Raw genomic sequence first — 12799 nt, 5'->3', positions numbered from 1 at the left:
CCCTGTCTGAAGAGAACTGATAGTTTTCCCACCCCAAGGGTGAAATTGTACCCTAGTGCCTGAAAGATAATTTGCATATGAGGGAGTCCTGTCCTTATAAACAGAAAGTGATAGAGGCCAGGCCCCCCTTTATCTTCTGAGCCCATGGTACGGTAACTGTTTGAACTCATATGTTAAGCAGGGACCCTCAGTTCTTGCTTCAGCCCCATTAACACTTTGGCAGAGTTGGGGGTTTGGGTGTTTCCAGTTTGTTAGGAGGATGCACATCCACACCCAACGTACATGGTTCTATCTCAACCATGTCACCCATGCACTCCCTCTGCAAAGGGCCAAATTACTGGTGCCTCAGCCATTGTTATCTGAGTCTTTGCCGCTGGAGTTTCAGCCACAGGTGTGGACCCTTTGGCGTGGACCGCCTCTCTCCTCTCTGGCTCCTCCCCGAGCCCCGCCCCAAGCCGGCCAGGCCCCGCCCACCCCCTCACCAGGCGCCTGTGCTGGCATCTCAGCAGAAATGGGCGGGGAAAGAGCTGCCTTGAGAGGAAGTGAAGGCAGACCCCTACCCCTCTCTGACCCCGCCAGCTCCTCCCACCCCGGGTCACGCCCAGACAGGGCCGGAAGTGGCGGTGTCTTATTCTGAACTGCAACTCACTGCAAGGATTCCACTGTCGGTGCTCTGCTTGCGGTGCCAGAGAAGCGCCCACAGCCTGAGCACCCTGTTGCCGGCGCTCCCAGGTGGGAGGCTCTGGGCTCCGGGACATGTATGTGGGCGGAGGCTGTTTTAGTCCAGCTGACTAGGGTGCAAGCGCCCTTTCTCTCCCCCAGGAACCCTGCCAGCGCTTCTCTTGGTGAGAGGTGGGCGGGTGTCCCCAAGGCCGGTCCTATTTCCCTGCTTTCAGATTGGTTGTGGTTCATGGTGGGAGTCCCTGTTGGAGAAAGGGGATCCCGGCTGGGGTTTGGGGCTTCGGGGTTCCCTGATTCTCTCTTTGCGGGTCTCCTAACCCCCCTCCCTTGTTTCCTTCCGCACAGCGATGCCTCCTCCCGAGACTCCTTGCGCCTCCTCAGCTCAAAGGTGAGCCGGGGATCTTGTTCTGCTGACCTCTCTCTGGACCCGACCAGAGTCTGTTCTAGGCGCAAGATCTCTTGCTGGTCCGTGACAGAAACGTCTTCCCTGGCTTTAAAATATTGGTGGCCGCCCTTTCTTCTTACTCTTTGTTTTTATTTCTATCTATATATTACTAAGGTTTTTAAAATCATTCCCATTTCATTTCCTTTCTATTCTTTATTGTTTCTGTTGGGTTCAGTTTGTGAAGCACAAAAGGAGTGGATGCCTAGAGATGAAATAACATGCGAGTGTCTGTAAGGATGCCTGGGTGGGGTCGGGGTGGGTCGCTGGCGGAGTTGGGGAGGGTGAGGGGACTTGGGGAGTAAGAATGAAGGATTGAGGGGACTGAACACTACAACTGAAGGTGACTAATAAGTCTGCTTAAAGGCGATTTAATCATAGTGGGAAAATAGACGATGTGAAATCGATTGTGGTAATGATTGTGGAATGCTTAAAATGGCTGAATTGTGGGATTATGTGGGATATGTGGATTAAGTGCCCCAAAACATGTTAAAAAGAAAGAAAGATGCTCTCCATCACAAAAGTAATCTAACTAAACTATGCACAGAAGAATCAAAAACCAAACTGAAACAAAGGAACCAAAAACAAGGTAATGTTAAGGTGTTCAACCTCTATTTGGGGGATGAAACTGGAAGTGACCCTGAAATGGGCCCTTGGCGTTTGAACGTTGTGAGGCTGAAGGACAATTTATTTGGGGCTGGTGTAGTGGGCGTTGGCCCTGGGGCCCTTGGCCAAGGCGCCTCTGCCAGCTGTCCAGGCAGCAGCAGGCTCATGGTCACCAGGATGTCGCAGGCTGTGATGGTGGAGTAGTTTGGAAGGTGCCAGTTGAGATGCCTGGTCGGCGATGTGCCCAAAGGTGTCTTTGATCAACGAGTGCACAACGCTCATGGCCCTGAACGAGATACTGGAGTCTGAGTGGACCTACTGGAGCATCTTGTGCACATAACACACAGTAGGTCTCCTTGCCGCTGCATTGGCATTTCTTGCTGTGCTCCCTTTGAGCCTTAGCTGCAGCCTCCTTGGGACTCCTCCCTGGAGCAGGCAGGGACTTAGCAGGGTCAGGTGGGTTGTTTGACTGGGACGGTACACCTGGTAAAGGTAATGTAGGTGTCCTAAGGCGAGCTGAGGGAGGACAGAAACCTCCCCTGGAGCAGAAATTGTTGAAGCTCACTGGATCTTGATTTTTAGTAGGAATTTAGACCATGAAAGAAGGACCTCTAGATCCCTCTGACCTGTTGGGGTTTCAGCAGGAAGTGTTGGAAAAGTTACCACAGGGATAACTGGCTTGTGGTGGCCAAGTGTTCATAGTGATGTCACTTTTTAATCCTTCAATGTCGGATGATTTGATCTAATCTTCCTTGTAAGATGGGGGTGGAGGGGTGAGGGGCAGGAGTAGAGGAGGGAGGACAGGAGAGAGGAAGGAGGTGAGAGGGAATGATTGGAGCTGCCTCCACACTCCCTGATCGCCCCTAGCCTTGAACCCCGGGCAGCCACCTGCTGGAAAAGGTGTGTAGGCCAGCCACTGAGTGGGGACTTGTTTTTCTCGACACTACCTAGGTGGTCAATGAGGAGGTCCTGTTAGGAAAATGGGTTGGAGATGCTCACATTGTGCACTTGTGTGTCAGCATGCCGTTTGGATCCCTGGCCCGCTGTCGGCACTCTCCCACCCTGGGGTCCCCAGGCTTTCCCACCTGTCTCACAAACTTGAATAGTTGAGTTGGATCCCATTTTATTTTTGTAGATCTTATCATTGTTTCAAAATGTTTCACACACACAAAAATCTATTTTCAATTTCATTATTTATGTGATTTTGGTGTGTACATAAGTGCATGTGTGTGTACCATACACGTTTTTGTAGTATCCTTTTTGATAACAACTAAGGATGTTTACCAGTAGTTTTGTTAGGGCAAAATGTGTGCTACCTGCTAACTGCATATATAAATCTCCTAGTACTGCTTTTGCCCATTTTAGCCCTGCAGGCAGGCTGGCCGGCTCTCCCTGCTCTCTGGCAAACAGCATCACCTCCTCCTCCTCTTGTGTTTTAGAAGGGTATAGGTGTGTTTGAAAGATGGTCAGCATCTTAATATGTAAGGGTTAATGGTTTGGGAGTTGGAGATTAGCAGTTTATCATTAGGGATTTAAGTACCAAGTATTTTTGTGTGTTGAAATGTTGCCTAGAACATTTTAACATTTACTACCTATATATAGTATTTATGACCTATTTGGCAACTTTTAAAAAATTTAATAAATCTTTTTATTGGGGCTCATACAACCCTTATCACAATGCATAAATATATCAATTGAGTAAAGCACCCTTATACATTAGTTGCCCTCGTTATTCTCAAAATTCTCCTTCCACTTGGGTTCCTGGAATCAGCTCGTTTTCCTTTTTATCCCTTCCCTTCCCTCCCCGCTCTCCCCTCCCCCATGAACCCTTAATAGTTTATAAATTATTATGTTATCTTATACTTCCAGGCCTCTCCCCTCACCCACCTTCCCATTGCCCATCCCCCAGAGATTAGAGGAAGGTGATCACACAATGATGGTTTTTGTTCTTGGTGTCTGCCACCTGGTCCGTTCAACACCTTGTATTCGCTTAGGTTGCGCACTTCTCTGTGGGCTTTGTTGTTTCCGAGCTAGATGGCCGCTTGTTTGCCTTCAATTGGCAACTTTTTTACATGACATCTTCAATTTATGATGAATAAGGAATTTTCTTTTCTTCTTTTTGGAAGTCATTTTCTTCTTTTTATTAATTCTTTTTTTCTGATCAATCTAGCTAGTATCATTTTTAATATGAGTGGTGAAAATGGATATGTATGTTTATCCTGATTCTGCGATGGGGTGAACTTTTTTCTCTTTCTCTTACATGTGACATTTTCAAAGTTTTTTTTACAAGAATGTATATTAGCATATTGAGTTTTACCTATTTCATGTTAGATTTGTAGTTGTTTTTTTTTAACATGAAAAGCTTTTTACTTTGTTTATTATTCATTCTGTGTCAATTTAGATAATTGACTTTTCCCCCATCACTAGGCATATTTGAGTGTTCATTTTCTTGTGTTAAATCAATTCTGGGATGAATTAGAATTAATCTTGATGCATGCTTATTTTAATATATTGTCTGACTCAGTTTCCTATTTTAAAAATAACTTTTTCATTCAGATCCATTATCAACACTCGTCTATAGTTTTCTTAAAATATCGTCATCTGACATGGGTATCAGGTTATTTCTTGTCTCATAGAAAATGTTACTAAGTGCTCTAAAAACTATTGTTATGTTGGAACCCAATAAGTTGAACTTAAGCAACAAAACAGTAAAAAAGTGCTTATTAATCTTATGTGAATACTCTAGCTGCCAGAATTTTTAGTTTTCATCTATCTTACAGTTAGGCTGGAAGTTTCTCAAGAAATTTTATTTTGATTCAATTGATTATAGACCTTCTAAGCATCCTGCAATCCAGTGAGTAATTATTGTCAGTCTCTTGCTCTGCTGGATCCTCTGAACTTCCAGCTGAACCCTCAGTGTACAGGACTGCATGATTTACAGTTTCCTAGACAGACAAATAGCTGCTCACCACTTAGTGAGTGTGTTGTTTTAGACTAGAGCCCATGTTCCTGAAAGTACTCTGCCACCTGGCATGCTGTGAGGCCCTTAGAGAACTGCCTTCAGCTCACCAAAAGAATGGACTAATGAGGGGTGGAAATGCCTCAGTGATTTTGTTGTCACCTTGTTTGTTCCAACTTTTTTTAACTGAAGAAACCTCTTCCCTTTTTTTCATGAGAGAAATAATATCTTTTGTAAACATAACACACTAATGTCTTTGTGTTTGCGCTGGGTGTATATTTGTGGTTTCTGAGACTGTTGTCATATCAGCTGTCATTGAGTCAGTGCCATCTCACTGGGACCCATTGCACAACAGAACAAAACATTGCACTCTCCTGTGCCATCCTCATAATTGAGGATGAACGCATGTTTTTAAAAAATTTATTTATTTTAACTCATTTTATCAGGGGCTTGTACAGCTTGTATTACAATCCATGCATATATCAATTGTGTTACACACATTTGTACATGTTGCTATCATCACTTTCAAAACATTTTCTTTCTACTTGAGCGCTGTATCAGCTCATTTTATTCTTCCCTCATGAAGCCCTGATAAATTATAATTTTTTATTGCTTTTTCGTGTCTTATACTGTCTGATGTCTCCCTTCACCCACTTTTCTGTTGTCCATCCCCCTGAGAAGGGGTTATATGTAGATCATTGTGTTCATTTCCCCTTTCACCCCTCACCTACCCCTTACTCTCCTGGTATTGCCACTCTGATTATTGGTCCTGATGGGTTTATCTGCCCTTGATTCCCTGTGTTTCTAGCTCTTTTCGGTACCCATGTGCATTCTCTGGTCTAGCCAGTTTCGTACAGTAGATTTGGGGTCATGATTGTGGGGTGGGGGGAGCACTAAACAACTAGAGAAAAGTTGTATGTTTCATAGGTGTTATACTGAACCCTAACTGGCTCATCCTTGTGACCCATTCTGATAGGTTAGTTTATTGTGCCAACCTGGCTCATAGGAACATGGTATAAATAATGTTGCAGTTTGATTGGAGGGCAAAGAGATAAATGGCTAGGCAAACCGTGCCTCTCTCTCTCTTGCACTCTTCTCATCAGATCAGGGTGCGCCTGCTAGTTCTCTGCCACAACTTGTGAGCTACACTAAGTGTTGGCCTAACAACCTGTGGATCATGTCGCTAGAGCTTGAGGTTCCTTTGAGAAGTGCTTCATCATGTTGCTGATGTATGCATCACTTGAGCTTGGGACTGTTGGATCCTATCTTCTTGCTCTTTGTTGATGATCTGCCCTTTGTTTGCTGCCTGTGTCCAGACTGCCTGCATTGCCGTACATAAGACTCACCTGTCTGCTTCCTTGACCTTGGACCCAGTGGCCCTCATGAGTTGAAGGACTTCCAGTATATTAAATGTTTCACGGAAGTGAGTTGAACTGAGCACTCTGGACAGCTGTGTGAACAAATTAGCTGCTCTATTCTTTTGTGCTTTATATGTCTATCCATTATATAGAATAAATAATAATATATAATGGTTTTATATATAATGATTATATATTGTATATGTAATAGATGTATGTATGCACATATCTATATATATTCACAAGTGTCCTGGTTTTGTTTCTGTGTAACACACCCTTCTGTAAGGGGGTGTCCAATTGCCTACAGATGGACTTTGGGTCTCACTCCACACTACCCCTCTTTCAAATTGATAGGATTTTTTGTTCTGTGTCTCTGATGCCAGATACCTGATCCTATTGACACCTCATGATCACACAGGCTTGTGTGCTTCTTCCATGTGGACTTTGTAGCTTCTCAGTTTGATGGCCTTTAGGACCCCAGAAGCTATATCTTTTGATAGCCAGGCAGCATCAGCTTTCTTCACCATATTTGCTTCTGCACCATTTTGTCTTAATCGATTGTGTCAGGAAGCTGAGCATCATGGAATGCCAGGTTATTAGAACAAAGTCTTCTTTCATTGAGAGAGTACTGGGGTAGAGGTCCAATGTCTATCTGCTACTTTTATACTTAAAATTTAAATATATTTACATAGATATGTTACCCTTTTGTCATATATATGTGTACATATGTAAATGACTGTATTTAGAACTCTATAAATGCCCTTTGTCTCCTACTTCTTTCCTCTATTTCCTTTTACTTTCCTCTTGTCCCACTATCATGTTTGGCCTTCATCAGTTTTCAGTAATTCCTCTCATTACATTGCCCTTGATCACGCCCTACCAGGCATCCTACACTCTCCTCAACGTCGATTTTAGATCACTTGTTGTGCCCTTGACCCCAGGCTTACAGCCACTTCCTTTCCCCCACTTCCCTGTTTCCTTTATCCCCCCCCCCCAGAACCATCAGCCCCATTGTTGTCTCCTCTGGTGTGTTTATCCTGCCAATCTTATCTAGATAGACATGCGGAGACAATAATAAGCACAGAAACAAGACAGAACAAAATAACAACAACAAAAAAGGAAGCAACCACCGGAAAAAAAGAGAAAAGACTTAAGAATCATTCCAGGTTTGTTCGTTGATCATTAGGAGTATTTTACTGTTGGTTGAGTCTGATGTGGTACCATGCCTTGGCCACTCAGTCTGTTTTTTTGTATTTCCCGGGCACTTCATTGCTTTGCTCCTCTTGCTGCTCTGTTGCATGCCCTTAGAGTTTTGCCCCAGTGTGGTGAAGTCAGATCGAGCACATTTCCCACAGTGTGCCACAGTGTTGTCCCTCATAGCGCTGTGGGTCATTAAGGGATGCCGTGTCTTGTGATTGGGATGGCCCTATGGTCCTCTCTGTGCATTAGGCAATTTGAGCAGGAATATCATTCTTCGGGTTTGGTGAACCATTTGTCGCAGTCACTTTGTTAATCCATTTGGTAGTGGGATTCATGTTTTTCACTGCCCGTCATCTTTACCAAACAAAATATCCTTTTCGAGGAATGATCTTTTCTGATATATGTCCAAAGTATATAATATGAACTCTCACCATCCTTGCCTCTAAGTAGCACTCTGACATTACATCTTCCAAAACAGACTTGTTTGTCCTTTGCATGTCCATGGTATGTGGGACATTCTTGTCCAGAACTACAATTCTAATATATTCATTCTTCTTCAGCCTTCCTTTGTTCATCTTTCAAATGCACAAGAGTCAATTGACAATAGCCTGCTTTGGTCAGGTGAAACCAGTCCTCCAGGTAATATCTTTTCCTTTCAATACTCTAAAGAGGCATTGTTCAGCAGATTTATCTAATGCAATGATTGATCTCTTGACTGTTATACTTTCAGTATTCAGGATATTTGTTTGTTTGGTCTTTTTTCTATACACCAACCAATTTTTTTCTGGAAGGAGTTAAAATTTACTCAAGCTTTAGATGAAGAATTTTGATCAAGGAGGGGCTGTCGTAGCCAGCTCAGGAGTCAAACCGTCCTGAAAGAGGGGGAATGATTATTAGGGTAAAAAGAAGAGATTAAAAGTATTGGGAGGGCAACAGTGAATACTGAAGCTTCGGGTTTGTTTTACATACTCCTTTTATCCATGCAGAAACAACCCGGGGTTTATTATCTCATTGTTAAGCAAGCACATTTGCTACACATAGCAATTTTGTCTTCTGCCAAGGCAGACATCCCTGAGAAAATTAAACAACGTATCTTCCCAGACTTTGCATACTTTCTTGTTCTTTTTTTTTTGTTGTTCTTGTTCTTAACAGTATGTTCAAAACGTAAAGTCACAGAAGAAATCAGCAAACACTGACACATAGTTCATGAGAGTTATCAGCTGTTTCAAAGCTGAGTCTTAATGGCCTTCAACAGCCCCCGCTTTTTTATTTACTGAAGACGTCTTTACTCAAAACGTCAGCAGATCACTGTGTCTGTCTTAGGTTGTGAAGTCCTGAAATCGCCCTTACCCGTCATCAGTCACTGTCTGCAGGAGACTATGACCTGTCTTAGGTTGGAATACTCAGACTCGATTTTACCCGTCTGACTAACCAGCCTCTGCCTTATACTCCTGTTTGGGGAGGGAGTGAAGTATGCAGGTGTACTTCCTGTAATTTTGTTCCTAAAGCCAATAATTCAACCATAACCTTGTGCAGTATCATAGGGAGTATGCATAAGATAAACAATACACACACTCCCGCTGTGACTAGAGAAAAAGCATGTGAGGTAGGCCTCTGAGATTTCCTAACGAAGGGAAAGAATCTTGAAAATGCTGGAGCCAATCCTCAGCAACCTTGTCGACATCAAAATAAAGAGACTTAGCATCTTTTATGGCTAATATTTCTTGATGGAGTTGTAATCAATCTAAAGACTCATTAGCATTGTGCCAAGTACCTTGAAGATGATTCTACACTTTAATCCAGCTATACTGACTGTTAGTGTACTATTTAGGTGTAACACAGATCCATGTATGTACAGCATGGCACTGTAGACTAGACCTGGCCTTAAGCCCCTGCACCTCGTCTCCTAAATACATGACCATGTCATAAAGAGCATTTACTTTTTGTTCTAACTTCCTGTCTATATCTTCTTGAGTACCCAAAACATTAGTCACATCTTTGGATAATTCATTTCCACAGTGGGCAGTTTGTAAGATTTGTGAAAGTACAATTGCTGCAGTAGTAGCAGTAGCAACTAAACTTAATATAGCTAAAATACTTGCTATAAGCAAACCTACAAAACACTTAAATCTGGTTGATGCTTTTTCAGTCTCTTCTAATACCTGTAACCCTCTTTCTGAATACCAAGGCCCAGTAATATTCACTGGCAGCATAACAAAAGAAGGTTGATATAAAATGGCGATGACAATACCTTCAGGGGACCAGGTAATACAATTAGACAAATTGCAGTTATTACAAGACCTGTTAAACTTAGAGTCATCATGATCTATAGTAATATTCCCTGCCAAAAGTACATAAGGCGATGGTACGCAGGCAGTAACATTTCCCTGTGGTCTGGAGGTAGGGCCCATAAGCTTCATGTCCCCCTAAGCAGCCCCTATTTTCCACCACTGAGTTTGTGGAAAACCCAAATCTGACCACCAAAGCCCTGCAGACAGCCCCTTTTCCCATTTGGCAGTGTTTTTTTTTTTTAGTATTGTCCTGGTTAACAGACCAATCGATGATATATCTCTCTTTTGTGACGTTATACCTGATGGGCTTGTCTGTGAGACACGATCTCCACAATATGGTTTTATTATTCTTTTGAATCTCTAGTCTACATGAGGAAAAAGACTGTGGAGTGGGTGGAATAACATTTCCTTCACTTTGTACAGGGAGGGCGTGAGTCATTAACCCACATCTTGATTTCCAGACCTTCCCAGACAGCAGGAAGTAAGAGTGGTGGATCAGAAACTTAAGCCTAGTACTTCTCACTGAGCCATGTCCCCAGAAGCACTCTGAGGCAAATTACCATCTGCATGGTTTGCAAACTGCACCAACCATTCAGGCAGCCCCCATGCTCCATCAGCATCCTGTGTAAAAACCCAAACATGCCCTCCTCCCCATATTAATAGCGGGTTGGGGCCATTCCTCCAGGCAAAACAAGCCAATGATATCTCTTCATAGGCTCTTTGAAGTTGGTGGAAGGGACACTAAAGGCAAATCTCTTACAATATTTTGGATCCAAGGGCGTGGTATAAAAACAATCTTTTAAATCTAAAATGATCTTATATGTATTGGCTGGAATAGCAGAGGGGGAAGGGAGCCCAGCCTGCAGGGCTCCCATAAGTTCCATAGTATCATTAACCCTCCTTTACTGTTTTTCCTTACAAAGCAGCTGCTATCGCAAGCCCCTGAGTAAAGAAAGGTTCAATGTCTGAGCATAGTCTGATATAATCGGACAGGTTGCCCTTTTTTCCAAAAGGTCTCAGCGCTGCCTGGCAGGCAGTATTTGCATTTTCAAAAGCCAATTGTTTCCATTCTGCGGCGGGAAGCACCTCGAAGGAAAGTGTATCTAATAAAGATTGAGTAAAAGAGGCAGTTGGGCCATATTGGGCACAAGCAACCTTGAGTTCTTTTAGCTGTTTGAAAGGAATAGGAGTAAGCCCTCTCCAATAGTTTGTGTTATTTTTCATCAGTTAACCTTATTTAGAGAGCTTGAACCCCATTCTCTGGGCAAAGATGATGGAAGATAAGTCATCCTTTTCCTTGATCCATCTCATTTACCTTTAAACTTCTGCATTCACGTTGGCTCTTGGCATCACCCATGTACCTACAACTAGACATCCTTTGAGTGTAGCGTGCATTCTTTTACAAAGGCTTTATCATTGCCATCCATAAACACAAGAGCTTCAGAGAGGAGAAAATAAACATCCCTCTGGGCCTGTTTCCTAGTTAAGGATGTCTCTGCATTGACTAGTTCACCTCTAGGATTTGCTGTTCATGTCCTTCTGTTTCTTATTGTCCACTTTAAAAAGAAGTTTCACGGATTAGCGTACTCTGCTGTGCATATTACTATGGGCCTCTAATGGATTCCCCCATGCTTAGTAATTTCTTAACACTCAATAAAGTATTTTATTCAAGGAGATGTGAGCTCATAAAGTTTGAAGAGCTCACATGGGTTGGACTGAACACACGCAAGCAGGAAACTCACATAATGACATTTGTGTTTTAACAGTCATATTAACATACACATGCCTACTATGAACAAATCAGCACATATACTAGAACTAACAAATCTTCATACAATACCCTCAGATTAATAAATATACATGCATTTACTTAAGAAAAAACCCACAAAGACACACTAAAATATACTAGAATTATAATAATAGAATCAATGCAGAACAGACTACAAGTTCTGTCACATAGTATAACATATTAAGGCACAGAGTAGTTCATGTGTACTAGCACATACAAAAAAACAGACAAAGTGCATACAAGAATATACACACTGAGCTACAAGAATGTGGAGGTGTGTGGCAGAGACATTTTCTCTGCAGGTAGAGGAAATAGGTACCTAATTTAACTAATCCTTCTTAGGCTCCTCTACATTTCTCCCCTGAGGGTCCCTGTTATCTGTGGGCTTGAGTGACCCCTGAGCCCCGCCCTCTCCCTGTATGGGTGTATGTGTCTGGGTTCCCATAGCCTTTCCCTCTGTGTGTGCCTGACTCAGAAATATGTGATCATAACTACAGCAGTCACAGTACTGATTGACAGAAAATCAGTCCCTGGGCATGTCTCTAGAGAAGGATATTCTGACAGAACTTGAAGGGAACCTGTGGGTGCCCTGTACAGAATAGGATGCTTATAGCCCATGCACAAGGGGACATAGGGCAGGAAGGGAGGTGAGGTCTGTGGAGGCATGTTGAGACTAAGCATAAAATGTGTCTTATCTCCCTTTTCCTACTCTTGTATCAATATGCACAACTGCTAAATTAAACAGCCTTTGGAGAAAAAAACACTGACTCTCAAATTAGCCTGTGGTGGACAAGGACAGACAGGAGCTGTGAATGAATAAAATGAATGAACTCAGAGAAGAAAGTCTCCATTTGGATGAATGGAGAGAGGTGACTTGATCTAGGATTGGGCTACTGGTGGTAAGTTCATGTAGTATGTTGTGTGGAAATATATATATATATATATATACACACACACACACACATACAAAGATAATAAAGTGAGATCCTTTGCACAGCAGGGACTGTTATCCCGAGGAAGGAGGGAATACAGGAGGGTTATTGAAAGCAAGGGATAAAGTTTTTGATGAAGCCGATGATTTGAACAGAATTTGTCCTAGATGCAGGAATTACCAATTACATGGGAAATTTGAGACAATTCAAGGGAAAAACGAAACAAGCTAAGTTTGAAATCATCCTATCATCAGAGGGAGATTGGGTGAGTGTTTCAGAAAGACGGGAGGAGATGCACTGATTCCCTGAGGGATGCTGAGAAGGAGAAGAATCCCCAGACACAACAGGAAGCCAGTAGTGAAGCTCCATTTGGACCTGCTCCTGGGTCTGAGTCCTGTGCTCTGCAGATCCTGAGGGGTTCCTGCAGCCTAACCTCTTCCACTAGGGTACATTCATGTCTGGGTTAACTCTGACTTCTCCTCACTGTGTGCGTTGGTCTGGGTAGACTAGAGAAACCAATCCATAGACACACGTATATTGT

At 42.9% G+C, this 12799-nt stretch overlaps 1 long non-coding RNA gene across 1 annotated transcript in view; it reads left to right on the top strand.

Moving 5' to 3' along the window:
- The first annotated feature begins 556 nt into the window (after positions 1-556).
- LOC142435944 (uncharacterized) overlaps positions 557-12799 on the top strand; it is a 56473-nt gene continuing 44230 nt past the window's right edge. The window contains exons 1-2 of the long non-coding RNA XR_012781680.1: positions 557-732; positions 1027-1069. This is a non-coding gene — a long non-coding RNA (uncharacterized LOC142435944). The remainder of the gene's footprint in view (positions 733-1026; positions 1070-12799) is intronic.

Source organism: Tenrec ecaudatus (assembly GCF_050624435.1).
Source record: "Tenrec ecaudatus isolate mTenEca1 chromosome 15 unlocalized genomic scaffold, mTenEca1.hap1 SUPER_15_unloc_1, whole genome shotgun sequence".
In the NCBI taxonomy this organism is placed as follows: Eukaryota; Metazoa; Chordata; class Mammalia; order Afrosoricida; family Tenrecidae; genus Tenrec; species Tenrec ecaudatus.
This window is presented reverse-complemented; position numbering and strand designations above follow the sequence as displayed.